The sequence below is a fragment of the Schistocerca gregaria genome, unplaced genomic scaffold (genome assembly GCF_023897955.1).
Source record: "Schistocerca gregaria isolate iqSchGreg1 unplaced genomic scaffold, iqSchGreg1.2 ptg000255l, whole genome shotgun sequence".
NCBI lineage: Eukaryota > Metazoa > Arthropoda > Insecta > Orthoptera > Acrididae > Schistocerca > Schistocerca gregaria.
This window is the reverse complement of record NW_026061761.1, coordinates 1,079,386-1,097,513: the sequence shown is the minus strand read 5'-3', so window position 1 is coordinate 1,097,513 and position 18,128 is coordinate 1,079,386. Positions and strand designations below refer to the sequence as shown.

At 40.5% G+C, this 18,128-nt stretch overlaps 1 protein-coding gene across 1 annotated transcript in view; it reads left to right on the top strand.

Moving 5' to 3' along the window:
- The window catches only part of LOC126305111 (uncharacterized), a 371,181-nt gene that overhangs the window by 206,949 nt on the left and 146,104 nt on the right, over positions 1-18,128 (top strand). The window lies entirely within an intron of this gene.

The window sequence follows — 18,128 nt, the reverse complement described above, 5'->3', positions numbered from 1 at the left end:
ATGTTCATTCAGTTGGTGTTGTTCACTTTCCTCTTACAATTCTTTTAATTTGTTTAACTAGGTCTAATTAGATAAATGATGAACACTAACTTCACTTAACAAAGGTTTATTCAGCACTTGCACATACAAGAGCGCAGAGTGAAATGCCTCCAGCTAGAACAGCTATACAGCTACAGAACATTCGAGTACAATCATTCTTGACATTTGTGGATACTTCTGGAAAGTACTCAAACCACATATAGAAATTAAAGTTTTACAGTTGAGGTGAGTTTTGACCTCACAACCCTCCACGCAACAGTCTGTTATTGTAACCACTATACCACGCTGATTGTGCTACTCAACTTCTTCTGCAACAGTGCTCCCTCCTTAAGAGAACAGCGTCTCCATGTTACGTCATCCTAGTCCGGGAACAAGTCATTGGTCCTGCATACTCCTACTCCCAATGACTTATGCTCACCCTGGCGGTGATCATCTTAGAACTTCTTTTGCCGCTACACTCTTCGTCACATTTTTGCTTGTCGCCTGTCTCTGGAGCTCCGAATTTACCCTGGGATGCAGGACCGTATCTCTGATCTTTTGTCTTCTTGTGTTGGGGTCAAAATCTTCAACTTCATAAGTAACATCAGACAACTGTCTTACAACCTTATAGGGTCCAAAGTAGCACCTGAGGAGCTTCTCAGAGAGACCAGCCTTCTGAACAGAATTGAAGATCCAGACAAGGTCACCAGGCTGGTAGACAACAGGACGGTGGCTCGCGTCATACCTTCGGAGATTGTTTTCTTGAGCCTGCAGCGTGCGAATTCGAGCTAACTGCCAAACTTTCTCATCTCCGGTTAACACCTGGCTGATTTAGCTGTTGTCCACATCATCAGGATGTAATGGAAACACAGTGTCCATCGTCATAGTCACCTCAAGCCCATGCATCAAGAAAAATGGCATAAATCCTGTGGTGTCTTGTTTGGCAGTGTTGTAGGCAAATGTCACGAAAGGTAGCACCTCATCCTAGTTGCTCTGCTCAACATTGACGAACATTGATAGCATGTCATCCAAGGTCTTATTAAGGCATTCAGTAAGCCCTTAGTTTCTGAATGGTAGGCAGTCATCATGTTGCACCGAAGGTTTATCTCTGTCACAAGATTCGATTAAAAAACTTTCCCTCGACCCGCAATTAATGACTTTGGGGCACCGTGTTTTGATACAATGTCTTCCACGATGAATTTGGCTACCTCAGATGCTTCGACTGTTTTCACGGCTTTTGTAACGCCATAGCGTTCAGGTAATCACTGCAAACAATACTGCCACATTGGAAATCGTCCAAGGAGGTCAATCCCAGCATGTTGGAAAGGCGCTTCGGCTGGCGGAATTGGTATGAGTCGGCCAGGTGGTTTCTGAGGAACTGACTTTCTCCTCTGGCACTCAACAGTGCAACATATAGTGACGGACACTCCTAAATAAACCTGGCCAGAAAAATCTCTTGCGGATTCTATCATATGCCTTAATAAAAACTGAATGTCTGGCCTCAGGTGTGTCTTGGAATTTCTGTAGAATTTCTAAGTGCATGTATTTAGGAATCACTGGTAGCCACCTCTTTCCAAACGGATCAGAGTTTTTCTTGCAAAGTAATACATTAAATTGTTCTTTAACATCCTCTGACCGATTTAAGGCAAGCGATGAAAAATATCGCGAAAAATTACTATACCAGAAAAGACAATGTAGTGATTTGTGTTGGAGCAAATGACGTCTACAAAAACAGTGCCATGAACATGTTTAAACAGCTCATGAGACTTATATTATTCTTAAAAAATACAAACATTGTACTCATGAACTTTAGCCTCAGATATGACCTGCCTGAAAGCTCACCAATAAGCAAAGAAATTAGTAGAATAAATGTTAAACTTAAAAGCACTTGCAACACATTCAGTAATGTCAGACTAATAGATGTCAGCTCACCTGACAGAACATGCTTCACTTGAACAATAAAGGTAGATATTAAATGTAAGTCCCAAAAGACCATCAGAGAACTAGTGTGGCATGAACCCACTACTGAACCAACAGCAGCAGACAGCTCACCAGACTTCAACAGAAGTGTACCAGCCAGAACTGCAGATGCAGCCACATCAACACCCAAGAGGAAGGATAATGCTGCCACTTGCTCATCTACCAGATGCAGGAAAGTGACTAGCTGTAGTGAAGATTTTTTATGAACTATTATGTCCCAGACAGTGCCACAAAAACTGTGAATACAGAAGTATCAAATTCTTTGCCTATCCTTGCTGACAACAGAATTTTAATTTTGCATTTAAATGTACAGTCAATCAGAAACAAAATAGATGAAATAGATGTATTCCTAATTTCAAACCTGTGCCACATTTTTTGTGTAAATGAACACTGGCTCACACCTCATGAGATTGCTATGTATGTCCCTGAAGGATTTGAGTTAGCAAGTTCATACTGTAGAAACAAAAGCAGGCATGGAGGAGTTGCAGTTTTTGTAAACAAAAACTCTAACATTGAATATGCAGCACAGAAAAGTGATCAGTTTTCCAAAGACCAACTTTTTGAAATTGTTGTAGTGCTACTTCCAAAACAAAAGTTAGTGCTCATCTCTATTTATCGCACCCCAAGCTCTGATACAAATCAGTTTATTGATCAAATGGAGACTCTAAAGAAGTACCTATTGGTAAAATACAGGCACCACAAGATAGTATACATTGGTGACATTGATATTGACATTCTACAAAAAAAAAAAACTGTCACACATTTTCAAAACTTGCTAAGATCCAACAACTTGTACTGTGTGAATGACCAGCCAACATGATTAGCGGCATGCCTGGATGATGTAATTTCCAATTTAACAAAATATGATTATCAGTATGGAGTGATAGATCCAGTATTATCTGATCACCATGGCCTATGGCTGATGGTCAACCATGAAACATACCCTTTTCAGCAACCTAAACACATTAAGAGGATCAGACTGTTATATCCGGCCAACATCACACAGCTAAGACAAAAATTATCAGATCTTAAGTGGGATAGAGTATATAACGGTGATAGCAATAATAATAATAATAACAATAATAATAATTATAATAATAATGGCATGTGACAAGGGCCTCCCATCGGGTAGACTGCCCGCCTGGTGTAAGTCTTTCGATTTGACGCCAGTTCGGCAACTTGCGCGTCGATGGGGATGCTGTGATAGCAGTGACAATGCTTTTAACATATTTATTAACATACTAATGAGCTTAGTTCAAAGCTGCTGCCCACAAGTAACTAAAAAGGTGAAAACACGTGGATATCAAACAAGAAAAAGTGGAACAACTGGTTCACTCCTAACTTGCATGACCAGAGAAAAACTCTTATTGCCTTAAATAAAATGGCTAAAATTGGTAATCTATAATGGAAACAGAGGCACAAAGAAGCCAGGAAGAGGTACAGGACAGAAATACAGAGAGCAAAGAGCCAATGATGGTTTCATAAAAAATTCCAGCAACAAATGCAAAGCAGGTTGGAAGGTAATCAACACAATAGCAGGAAAACAGAAAAACAGACAAGCAATTCCACTATTGCCAGATAAATTGAATGAATCCATTGTAAACAGCACTAAGCATGAAGCTGCTCCTACCTTTGCACCAAATGATGCAACTTCTGGAAGCTTTTTCCGTAACATACCTGACAATAACTTATCATTTAAATGGAAACAGGTTATCTGTCAAATTGTACACAGAGTGGTCAAAAACCTACAACCATCTTACAGTGAAGATCTGTATGGTATCTCGAACAACATCCTGAAACAAATAATTGACATAATTGTTGCCCCCTCTTACCTTACTGGTCAGTAATACCTTTAAAACTGGAAAATTTCCTGAGGTCCTGAAGGCTACTGTTGCTGTCCCTATTTATAAAAAAGGGGAAATAAACAATCCTGAAAGTTACGCCCAATATCTCTCATACCTATAATATCCAAGGTAATAGAATGTTGTATTAAATTACAACTTTGCAACTTTTTGAAGATCATAATCTTATCTCCTCATCACTCTTTGGATTTAGGCCAGGTTTGTCTACAGTAAATGCTGTAGAAACTCTTGTAACAGACGTTCTTAATGGCTCTGAGAACAATTCCTACATGTGTGCCTTACTACTAGATCTGAGCAAAGAATTTGATGCTGTGTCACATGAAATACTCATAAATAAGCTGGAGTGCTATGGTATCAAAAATAATGAACTGACACTAATTGGATCATACTGGAGTAACAGAACTCAAGTGTTCATGGTAAATAACTGTCAATCAAATGCCCTGGCCAGTGGTTAGAGGTGTGCCACAAGGCTCAGTGTGTGGATATTGCTTGTCTTAATATTCATGCATGACTTGCCTACTTTCTTGCCTGACAAGCCAGTAATATATGCTGACGACACTACCCTGATTATCGTGGGCCACAAATTGGAGGAGGTGAAACATAAAAACAAAAGCTAGTCTTGAAAAGGCTGCTATATGGCTCCACAGTAACATGCTAATCCTAAACAATAGCAAAACCAAGACTATGTTTTTCTACCTGCACAAGCTTAATGAAAAAGTAAATGAATCTGACTCAGTAAGGCTTCTTGGAATCCACCTGGATCCTAAACTGACTTGGAACTGCCATACTGAACAGTTATGTACCAAACTATCGAGAGTAGTCTTCTTGTTAAAGAAATTAAAATCATTAGTTAGCAGAAAACAACTTCTAACTTCTTACTTTGCCTTCTTTCAGTGTTACCTCCAGCATGCAATAAAACTATGGGACAACTCCCATATTGCTCAGACAGTGCTCATGTGGCAGAAGAAAGCCATAAGAGCAATTACAGGCATTACAAACCAAAAATCATGTAGAAAGCATTTTAAAGACCTCAGCATCTTCACTGTACCTTCCCATTACACTAAAACATTTCTTCTCTCTACAAAACATCAAATACGTACACTACCTTGCAGAACAGACATTCATTTGCATGAAACTAGATACAGAAACAACGTAGATGTATATTTTACAAGACTGTGTAAGGTCCAAAGTAGCTTTAAACAAAGTGGGATAAAATTATATACCAAGCTACCACCACCAGTGAGAGACTTACTATGTGGTATCTTCCGTAAGCACATTCACAAATTGTTAGTTGATGAGTGTGTGTATAGTATTAAGGAATTTGAATGTACGTAGTATAATATAGTATTAAGGAATGTGAATGTATATAGTAAAGCTAAACATGTAAACTATCAAATGTGATCAACCTTTAAGTATGTAATTGTCTATTTCAACTTACGTTGGCTAATGACAAATAAATAAATAAAATCATAATTTGAGATATCTTGGCGTCATCCTTCTGCTCAGCAGAGAGATCCTGGAGTGTAGTGAGACAGTCACTATCTTCATCAAAGTCTTGATGGTCTTGCACAGGGTTTCTTGAGAGACAGACGGCATCTAAGTGTTTTCTTCCACTTTTGTACACTATGGTAATGTCATACTCTTGGAGAGGTACTGCCCATCTGGCAGAGTTGTCCTGTTGGATCCTTAAGACTTGTCAACCAACAAAGTGTAACAACTGTAAATGGCGTTCCATAGAGATACTGTCGAAATTTGCACATCGCCCAGATCACATCAAGACATTCTCTTTCTGTAGTTGAGTAGTTTCTCTCGGCTTTTATAACTGTCCTAGAAGGCTATAACCTTCTCTTTACCATCTGAAATTTTCACCAGAACACCACCGATCCCATACCCACTGGCATCTGTGTGTAGTTCTGTAGGTGCTCTCTCATCATACAGACCAAGTACAGGGTCAGTCGTCAGTGCTTCTCACAGCACATCAAAAGAATCTTGTTGAATACCACCCCAGATAAATTTAGTGTCAGCTTTGAACATCTCTTGGGGTGGCCTGCCTTTGATACAAAAGTCTTTGATAAAACGACGGTAATAAGAACATAATCTGAGGAAGCTTCTCACATCTCTGTTATTGGGTGTGGCTGCACACTTTCATTTGACACAAAGTGTGAAGGTATTTTGATTTCTTTTGCTCCAAAGACACACTTACTTGGATTAAGTATCAGTCCGCCGTGTCGGAGACACTTAAGAATGGCCCTCAGTCTTTTTATATGTTTATCAAATGTCTCTGAGAACACTATAATGTCATCTAAATAACAGAGACACATCGTCCACTTCAGGTGCCTTAGAAAATTATCCATAATCCATTCAGAAATTGCTGGTGCTTTACATAAACTGAACGGCATTACCTTAAACTCAAACAGGCCCTGGGGGGTGATGAATGCAGTTTTCTCATGATCAGCCTCATCTACTTCGATTTGCCAATATCCCGAGTACATGTCCATGGCTGAGAAAAACTTAGCCTCCTTCAGACAATCTAGTGTATCATCATTGGTGGAAGAGGATAAACGTCCTTATTAGTTATCTTATTAAGCTTCCTGTAATCAACACAAAAGCGCCAACTGCCATCCTTCTTCCTGACGAGGACCACTGGTGATGACCATGGCCTCTGCGAAGGCTGAATGATATCATTCTTCATCATTTTCTCTGCCTTGTCGAGAATTATTTGGAGTTCATTGCTGACGCATGGTATGCTCTCTAGCTTTTTGCTTGATGGTCTCCAGTGCTAATCCGGTGGTTCACTGTCGATTTGTCTAATTTGCTCTTCACCTGTGGATTCATAGTCAAGCTAGATCTTGTCTCTTAGTGGTAGCACTAATTTCGCCCACAAACTCGGCATGGGAGCTTTCTATGACGCTCAGCAGTTCTTCAATTAATAGTTCAGTGTTTGCTACGCACATGCGTCTTGGAAGGATCTGCGATTCTCAGCAACAGTTAACTATCCACAATTCACCAAATCCGTTCTCAAACGAAACAGCAGAGGCTGGGATGACCAAGTTATTCTTCAGTGGTCTGCTTCTCTGACATTCCACTAGAAGATCCATGGGTTGATGCATGGCATGACACATGACAGTTTCCTTTCTAGCGCTGACGGCAGGAATGATAACTTTATCGAGCTCACATAGTCTCCACACACTCAGGTGCACATCTTCCTGTGCACAGTATCTAATCTCGTCTAGCATAATCTTCGAGCGACCACAATCTATAATTGCCTGAGAAGCAGTCCCATCCGAGAATGACGTCATGACTACACTCTTGTAAGGCGATGAATTCTAAGGGCTGTGTGTGGCCACTTATACCCACATGAATGGTACATCTTCCTCTAAGTTTTACATACTTCCCATTAGCCACCTTCAAAAGAGATGTTTTGTTGTCAATGAGCTTGGGCTGGTTGGCCATCCAAGAAGATTTCTGTAGTGATCGATGACGGAGGATTTTTCTCTTCGGTGGCCTCACCTCCAAGGAAGGTCATACCCTTTTAGTTTTCCAGGTTAGGGTGGCTAGGTGGTCAGCTGGAGCTTCTAAACAGCGATGAAGACCTCGATTGATATGTTTAGGAGCAACCTCTCCAGCAGCTAGCTTGCGGCGATGGTGACCTAAGTCGTCCATTTTCTTGTTCATCTTCGTCATCACGGAGTTGGTGTCGGCTAAGATCGGTCTGCTGTCTTCTGGTGCAGGTGTCATCACATATACTCCGCCTTTCTCGACAATATCGCACCACATGTCCCGGTTGTCCACAGTGGAAACATACTGGTTGGTTATCCTGGGTCCTCCAGACGCCAGTCTTCCTTGGTGCCCAAACGAGTTCCTCATGCGGCATTGTAGGAATGTAACTCCACTTGGGTCCTGACTTTTTCACTGTTTTAAAGGGAAATGAAGGACGAGAAATTGGGTTGAATGTCTGTTCCCCTTCCTCCCATATGACCTGTTGTAGTGTCATGGGTTTATGCGCGCCGTACAATCCAAGTTCCATCTGAATTTCCTCTCTCTCTGTCTGATGAAGAACACTTGTGAAATCAATTGCTTCCTCCATCACAGACATTGATACGACATTTTGAAGCCGTTTAAACTTCTTGCATGTAATTATTTTTTGATGCATTGTCTCGGTATACTGGCACCATTTTATAAAGTAGTCTGCTGTCGAAACCTCCTTCAGGACTAGGGCTTGATACATGTCCTCAGCAACACCCTTCAAGAGATGTACAACCTTATCTTCCTCCTCCATTCTAGGATCCACTATTTAACACAGCCCCAAGACGTATTGAATATGGGGTGCTGTAGTTTCTCCTGGACGCTGTGCCCCCTGAACTTAAATTTATCTTCAGCCTTGCACTTCTGTCATTGTGTGTCGTCGAAATACTTGTGCAGTTCTGCCTAGAATATTTCCCAGCTTGTGAACTTCTTCTCGTTGTTTTCATACCATTGCTTGGCAGTGCCCTCCGAGTAGAAAAATACATTAGCGAAACACACGGTGTCATCCCATTTGTTAAATTTGGCTATATGCTCCACTTGTTTGGATCTTGACCATCGTCACCAGAGAACCCAGAAGCATGCCTTATGTGGTGGCACACAGTTGCAGTTATGGTAACGTCCTCTTGTTCTTCTGTCTCCGATAAATTGCGATCTGTTGAATATGGCTCGAACTCGGGTTTCTCGCCACATAAACGACAGTTCTGTCGTCGCTTGATGGGAGCCACTGTGTTGTCGATAATGTGCGCCATCACAAGTTCCAGTACCCAGCGCCTCCACCAGAGCAGTGTCATGTAGAAGGAGGTGTAAATAGATGAATGACAAACACTAACTTCACTCAACAACGGTTTATTTAGCACTTGCAAGTACAAGAGTGTGGAGCAAATTGCCTCCAGCCAGAACACATACAGTATCTATACAGCTACAGAACATTGTAGTACAATGATTCTGGATATATGTGGATACTTTTAGAATGTATGCCAGTAGAGGCAAATAGGGGTATAATTCGATATGTAGGAACTGAATCAACATCTGTACACTTATAATTGCTCCATGAGGTTACGGTACAAAGTGAATATAGAAATTAAAATTGTACAGTCCAGATGAGTTTTGAACTCACAATGTTCCATGCAGCAGTTTAGTATCATAACCACTAAATCAAGGTGCTACTCAGCTTCTTCTGCGACAATATTCCAAACAATTTCGATTTTGTTGAATGCGGTTTTTGTTACATTATGTTTTCTCGTGACCACAGGACCCACTGTAAAACATAGTACAGCTACGCAATCTGTCACAGAACTTCCAACACTTGACATGGCGCAAGAAGACACCTTGAGTTCTACGCTTCTCCTCTTGTTCCGCGCACTTAAACACATCCTGCGGTAGAAAACGGTGCGAAAGTGGATCCACCGCGTTCTGTAACGGTGACCTCTTCTATCGGAGGGAGCGACTGCCCCATCACGCATCCACTGACTGTGTGGCTAATGACAGTTCAGATAAGTTAGCAAAAATGGACTCATTTGTACCTCCTTTGCACTTACAAATCTGTCTTACTGTGTTCTGCAGATGAGGTTACTTTAACTGAGTACTGTAACCTCATGGAGCAATTATAAGTGTAGAGATGTTGATACAGTTCCTACATGTTGAATTATACCCCTATTTGCCTCTACCAGACTTGAGCTGACGTGAGGTGTTACGGGGGGGGGGGGGGGGGGGGGGGGGGGGGGGGGCGACCCACCATCTGAGTACAGGAGCAGGCGTGCAGGGGTCTGTCCGGGGAGCCACGTAGAGTGAGTGACTGCAGCATCCACAGGCACACTACTGAGTGCGAGAAGTTGGTGCGGACATCAGTGACTGTCAATTTGTGTTAGTTTAGTACAAAATGAGATGACTTACTACATTAAATGGTGACTAGAGTGAATGTGATCGCAAACATGAGTAGATTTGTGAGACTACTCACCTACTATGTATGAACTGTAGACACCATAGCGATGTTCTCTACAAACCTAAAGCATAATAAGTACAGTGTTCAAAACAAACTGTCCTGATTGTGAGAGACCTTTCTTGTGTGTTACTGACTTCATCGTTTGGAGTAGTTTGAGTATGAGATCAGTAAGGAACATGTCACTTAAGCAAACTGTTGGGAACTTTACTACTGTAATACGTGTAGTCTGAGAGTAAAGCTACTTGGATCATTCCATGTCAACTCATCCAGGCCATGACACCCATTATCTAGTTGTGAACTGAGATTTTGTGTACTGCTTTTGTATCTAATATCATAAACTTTTGCCAATTTTTATTGCTTTATATACATTTTGCTGGTAGCAATTACTGGAAGTTTGATGCAATGCATTACTACAAAGCAAACGGTAAAAATTTTGAAATTGGCTGCAGTTTTTAAACAAATGATGACATGCTGACAGTTTTATCCCTGAATGTCCTTTCGGACATGTAGTTTCTGAAAAAATGTTAGAATTGTCCAATTAAATTTTTGTAAATTGTTAAATTAGAAAAAAAAAATATATTGGACAGTTCCTCCCTCTGAGAAACGCTGAAAACATTAGCAAGTGATCTACAAATAGTAAAGTTTCATCACACAAAGAAAACAGTTTTGAAAAGTGAATGGCGCTGGCGAAAAAATTGATGTATAGATAGATCCTGGAGATAAATACAGTTACTGCCCAAGAGACATTAACAACATAAATACACGTAACAATATCCAAATTGAACAAAAATTGCAATATGTGAAACAAAATTGCACATTACAAAATATAAGGCAATTTGTACATTACATGACATATGAACACTTTCTTACCTCTGCCATAAACAAATGTAACAATACATAGCATTTTGTTTATAATATTTAACCACTTCGTCAAAAGCCAATATCGTCAACACTGCACAAAATGCTGGTGCTACAGTCTGCATTCAAATTGATTCAGAACTACACATGTGACGAGACACTTTGATGGTTAGGTAATATCTTTTGTATGAGAACCACTTTCCTTACATGAGCATTGAGGATTCTTCGCTCAGAGTATAAGTAAAACCTGTTGCTGTGGTGATATCAACTTCACACAGAATATGAGAGAAAGAAACATCACAAACATCATTATCAGGCCAGTAGAAGGATGGGGATAGTTGGGAAAGTACCAGAGCTACAAGTGCGAATAGAAAGCACCGATGGTGAAATCGTTACAGGCACTTAAAGCTGGAGATAAGCTCAGCCAAAATTTTTGCGAAGAACCTAACGGTGTTCTGAAAGGATAGGATAAACACTGTTGGTGGTGGCGTGTCTGTTGCTGTTAGGAGTACTTGTCACGAAACTGAAGTAGATACTTCCTGTGAGTTAGTATGGTCAGAGGTAATTGTTGTCAACCAGAATAAAATAATAATTGGATCCTTTTACTGACATCCCAAATCAGATGAAACAGTTGCTGAACGGTTCAAGGAAAGCTTGAGTTTGATTTCAAATATGTACCCAACTCATATGATTATAGTTGGTGGTGACTTTTTTACCCCCAATATGTTGGCGAAAATATATGTTTAATTCTGAAGGTACACCTAAAACTTCATCCGGAATTGTGCTAAATGCATTCTCTGAAAATTATTTCGAGCAGTTAGTTCATGAGGCCACACGAATAGTAACAATTGAAAAAACTCACTTGACCTCTTAACAACAAATAGTCCTGATTAATAACGAGAATCAGAATTGACATAGTGTTTAGTTAACACACATAGTGAAAGTGAATGTTGTTGTTGTTGTTGTTGTTGTTGTTGTTGTTGTTGTTGTTGTTGTCTTCAGCCCTGACACTGGTTTGATGCAATTCTCCATGCCTACCTTCTTGCAGTGGTGTACCTTAGGTCTCTAGAAGAGCGTAGCGTTCCAAAGGATTGGAAAAGGGTACAGGTCATCCCCATTTTCAAGAAGGGACGTCGAACAGATGTGCAGAACTATAGACCTATATCTCTAACGTCGATCAGTTGTAGAATTTTTGAACATATATTATGTTTGAGTATAATGACTTTTCTGGAGACTAGAAATATACTCTGTAGGAATCTGCATGGGTTTCGAAAAAGACGGTCGTGTGAAACCCAGCTCGCGCTATTCGTCCACGAGACTCAGAGGGCCATAGACACGGGTTCACAGGTAGATGCCGTGTTTCTTAACTTCCGCAAGGCGTTCGATACAGTTCCCCACAGTTGTTTAATGAACAAAGTAAGAGCATATGGACTATCAGACCAATTGTTTGATTGGATTGAGGAGTTCCTAGATAACAGAATGCAGCATGTCATTCTCAATGGAGAGAAGTCTTCCGAAGTAAGAGTGATTTCAGGTGTGCCGCAGGGGAGTGTCATAGGACCGTTGCTATTCACAATATACATAAATGACCTGGTGGATGACATCGGAAGTTCACTGAGGCTTTTTGCAGATGATGCTGTGATGTGCTGAGAGGTTGTAACAATGGAAAATTGTACTGAAATGCTGGAGGATCTGCAGCGAATTGACACATGGTGCAGGGAACGGCAATTGACTCTCAATGTAGACAAGTGTAATGTGCTGTGAATACATAGAAAGATAGGTCCCTTATCATTTAGCTTCAAAATAGCAGGTCAGCAACTGGAAGCAGTTAATTCCATAAATTATCTGGGAGTACGCATTAGGAGTGATTTAAAATGGAATGATCATATAAAGTTGATCGTCGGTAAAGCAGATGCCAGACTGAGATTAATTGGAAGAATCCTAAGGAAATGCAATCCAAAAACAAAGGAAATAGGTTACAGTGCGCTTGTTCGCCCACTGCTTGAATACTGCTTAGCAGTGTGGGATCCGTACCAGATAGGGTTGATAGAAGAGATAGAGAATAACGAACAGAGAGCAGCGCGCTTCGTTACACGATCATTTAGTAATCGCAAAAGCGTTACGGAGATGATAGATAAACTCCAGTGGAAGACTGTGCAGGAGAGATTCTCAGTAGCTCGTTACAGGCTTTTGTTAAAGTTTCGAGAACATACCTTCACCGAAGAGTCAAGCAGTATATTGCTCCCTGCTATGTATATCTCGCGAAGAGACCATGAGGATAAAATTAGAGAGATTAGAACCCATACAGAAGCATACCGACAATCCTTCTTTCCACGAACAATACGAGACTGGAATAGAAGGGAGAACCGATAGAGGTACTTAGGTTATCCTCCGCCACACACCGTCAGGTGACTTGCGGAGTATAGTTGTAGATGTATATGTACTCTATCCTGTGCAAGCTTCTTCATCTCCCAGTACCTACTGCAACCTACATCCTTTTGAATCTGTTTAGTGTATTCATCTCTTGGTCTCCCTCTACGATTTTTACCCTTCATGCTCCCTTCCAATACTAAATTGGTGATCCCTTGATGCCTCAGAACATGTCCTACCAACTGATCCCTTCTTCTAGTCAAGTTGTGCTACAAACTTATCTTCTCCCCAATCCTATTCAATACCTCCTCATTAGTTATATGATCTACCCATCTAATCTTCAGCATTCTTCTGTAGCACCACATTTCGAAAGCTTCTATTCGCTTCTTGTCCAAACTAGTTATCGTCCATGTTTCACTTCCATACATGGCTATGCTCCATACATATACTTTCAGAAATGACTTCCTGACACTTAAATCTATACTGGATGTTAACAAATTTCTCTTCTTCAGAAATGCTTTCCTTGCCATTGCCAGTCTACATTTTATATCCTCTCTACTTTGACCATCATCAGTTATTTTGCTCCCCAAATAGCAAAACTCCTTTACTACTTTAAGTGCCTCATTTCCTAATCTAATTCCCTCAGGATCACCCCACTTAATTCGACTAAATTCCAATATCCTCGTTTTGCTTTTGTTGATGTTCATCTTATATCCTCCTTTTAAGACACTGTCCCTCTGTTCAACTGCTCTTCCAAGTCCTTTGCTGTCACTGACAGCATTACAATGTCATCGGCAAACCTCAAAGTTTTTATTTCGTCTCCTTGGATTTTAATACCTACTCCGAATTTTTCTTTTGTTTCCTTTACTGCTTGCTCGATATACAGATTGAATAACATCGGGGACAGGCTACAACCCTGTCTCACTCTCTTCCCAACCACTGCTTCCTTTTCATGCCCCTCGACTCTGCCATCAGCATTTGAAAGAGAGTATTCCAGTCAACAGTGTCAAAAGCTTTCTCTAAGTCTACAAATTCTAGAAACATACCTTTGCTTTCCTTAATCTATTCTCTAAGATAAACCGTAGGGTCAGCATTGCCTCACGTGTTCCAACAGGTTGGCTTCTACCAGTTTTTCCATTTGTCTGAAAAGAATTCGCCTTATTATTTTGCATCCATGACTTATTAAACTGATTGTTCAGTAATTTTCACATCTGTCAGCACCTGCTTTCTTTAGGATTGGAATTATTATATTCTTCTTGAAGTCTGAGAGTATTTTGCCTGTCTCATACATCTTGCTCGCCAAATGGTAGAGTTTTGTCAGGACTGGCTCTCCCAAGGCTGTCAGTAGTTCTAATGGAATGTTGTCTACTTCTGGGGCCTTGTTTCAACTCAGGTCTTTCAGTGCTCTGTCAAACTCTACATGCAGTATCGTATCTCCCATTTTGTCTTCATCTACATCCTCTTCCATTTCCATAAAATTGTCAAGTACATCGCCCTTGTATAGACCATCTATATACTCCTTCCACCTTTCTGCTCTCCCTTCTTTGCTTAGAACTGGGTTTCCATCTGAGCTCTTGATATTCATACAAGTGGTTCTCTTTTCCCCAAAGGTCTCTTTAATTTTCCTGTACACAGTATCTATCTTACCCCTAGCGAGATAAGCCTCTAAATCGCTACATTTGTCCTCTAGCCATCTCTGCTTAGCCATTTTGCACTTCCTGTCAATCTCATTTTTGAGACGTTTGTATTCCTTTTCGCCTGCTTCGTTTACTGTGTTTTTGTATTTTCTCCTTTCATCTATTAAATTCAATATTTCTTCTGTTACCCAAGGATTTCTACTAGCCCTCGTCTTTTTACCTACTTGATCCTCTGCTGCCTTCGCTACTTCATCCCTCAAAGCTATCCATTCTTCTTCTACTGTATTTCTTTCCCCCATTCCTGTCAATTGTTCCCTTATGCTCTCCCTGAAACTCTGTACAACCTCTGGTTCTTTTAGTTTATCCAGGCCCCATCTCCTTAAATTCCCAACTTTTTGCAGTCTCTTCAGTTTTAATCTACAGGTCATAACCAATAGATTGTGGTCAGAGTCCACATCTGCCCCTGGAAATGTTTTACAAATTAAAACCTGGTTCCTAAGTCTCTGTCTTACCATTATATAATCTATCTGAAACCTGTCAGTATCTCCAGGCTTCTTCCGTGTATACAGCCTTCTTTTATGATTCTTGAACCAAGTGTTAGCTATGATTAAGTTGATGTCTGTGCAAAATTCTACCAGGTGGCTTCCTCTTTCATTTGTTAGCCCCAATCCATATTCACCTACTATGTTTCCTTCTCTTCTTTTTTCCTACTATCGAGTTCCAGTCACCCATAACTATTAAATTTTCGTCTCCCTTCACTATCTGAATAATTTCTTTTATCCCATCACACACTTGAACAATATCTTTGTCACCTGCGGAGCTAGTTGGCATATAAACTTCTACTACTGTGGTAGGCATTGGCTTCGTATCTATCTTGGTCACAACAATGCGTTCACTATGCTGTTTGTAGGAGCTTACCCGCACTCCTATTTTTTTATTCATTATTAAACCTACCCCTGCATTACCCCTATTTGATTTTGTATTCATAACACTGTATTCGCCTGACCAGTAGTCTTGTTCCTCTGCCAGCGAACTCCACTAATTCCTTCTATGTCTAACTGTAACCTATCCATTTCCATTTTTAAATTTTGTAACCTACCTACTCTATTAAGGGATCTGATATTCCACCCTCCGATCTGTAGAATGCCAGTTTTCTTTCTCCTGATAACAACGTCCTCCTGAGTAGTCCCCACCCAGAGATCTGAATGGAGAACTATTTTACCTCCAGAATATTTTACCCAAGAGAACGCCATCATCATTTAACCATACAGTAAAGCTGCATGCCCTCGGGAAAAATTATGGCTGTAGTTTCTCTTTGCTTTCAGCCGTTCGCAGTACCAGTAAAGCAAGGCTGTTTTGGTTAGTGTTACAAGGCCAGATCATTCAATTATCCAGACTGTTGCCCCTGCAACTACCGAAAAGGGAGCTGCCCCTCTTCAGGAACCACACGCTTGTCTGGCCTCTCAACAGATATCCCTCCATTGTGGTTGCACCTACAGTATGGCTATCTGTATCGCTGAGGCACGCAAGCCTCCCCACCAATGTCAAGGTCCATGGTTCTTGGAGAGGTGGGGTGGGGGGTGGGGGGCGAGTGAGTAATGTATCACCGATATTGTAAGCAGTTAAAAATTCTGAGACACAAAACATGTCAGAACACTGTTGCGTAAACAGTGAAGCAAACATGCCAAATTTAAAGAGATTCAAAATCCCCAAGACTGGCGATCTTTTACAGAAGCTCGAAATTTAGTACAGACCTCAATGTGAGGTGCTTATAACAGCTTCCACAATGAAACTTTGTCTCGAAACCTGGCAGAAAGTCCAAGGAGATTCCAGTCATATGTGAAGTATGTTAGCAGCTAGAAACAATCAATGCCTTCTCTGCGCTATAGCAATGAAGATACTATCAAAGACAGTGCTGCCAAAGCAGAGTTACTTAACACAGCCCTCCGAATGCCTTCACAAAAGAAGATGAAGTAAATATTCCAAAATTCAAATCAAGAACAGCTGCCAACATGAGTAATGTAGAAGTAAATGTCCTTGGAGTAGTGAAGCATCTCAAATCACTTAATAAAAGGAAGTCTTCTGGTCCAGCCTGTGTACCAATTAGGTTCCTTTCAGAGTATGCAATTATATACAACCATTCGCTCAACGAAAGATCCATACCCAAAGACTGGAAAGTTGCACAGGTCACACCAATGTTCAAGAAAGGTAGTATGAGTAATTCACTTAATTACATGCCCATATCACTAACATCAATATGCAGGATTGTGGAACATATATTGTGTTCGAACATACTGAATTACCTCGAAGAAATCGGTCTATTGACACACAGTCAACGTGGGTTTAGAAAACATCATTCTTGTGAAACACAACTAGCTATTTATTTGCATGAAGTGTTAAGTGTTATTGACAAGGGATTTTAGATCGATTCTGTATTTCTGTATTTTCGGAAGGGTTTTGACACAGTACTACAAAAGTGGCTTGTAGTGAAATTGCATGCTTATGGAATATCGTCTCAGTTATGTGACTGTATGTGTTACTTCCTGTCAGAGAGGTCACAGTTCATAGTAATTGATGGAAAGTCATCGAGTAAACCACAAGTGATTTCTGGTGTTCCCCAAAGTAGTGTTATATAGGCCCTATGCTCTTTCTTATCTATATATACGATTTGGGAGACAATTTGGGCAGCCATCCTAGGTTGTTTGCAGCAGAAGATCAAAACAAATTGCAAAATGACTTAGAAGAAATATTAGAATGGTGCGAAAGTTGGCAGTTGACCCTAAATAATGAAAAGTATGAGGTCATCCACATGATTGCGAAAAGGAATTTGTTAAACTTCGGTTACATGATAAATCAGTTAAATATAAAGGCCATAAATTCAACTGAATACTTCTGAATTGCAATTACAAACAACTTAAATTGGAGGGAACAAGTAGAAAATATTGTGGGGGAAGGCTAACCAAAGACTGCATTTTATTGGCAGGACACTTACAAAATGTGACAAACCTACTAAGGAGACTGCCTACACTATGCCTGTCCATCCTCTTTTTAGTATACTGCTGCACAGTGTGGGATCCTTTAGGACGGACAGAGTACATGTAAAAAGTTCAAAGAAGGGCAGCATGTTTTATATTGTCGCGAAATATGGGAGAGAGTGTCACTGAAATGATACAGGATTTGGGGTGTACATCATTGAAAGAAAGGCGTTTTTCGTAGTGACAGAATCTTCTCACGAAATTCCAATCACCAACTTTCTCCTCCGAATGTGAAAATAGCTTGTTGACACCAACCTATGTAGGGAGAAATGACCACCACCATAAAATAAGGGAAATCAGAGCTTATATGGAAAGATACAGACGTTCGTTCTTTCTGTGGATTATACAAAAATTCCCAAATACCAAGAAGAGGCATATGCACATGCAACATAGCAGTTGG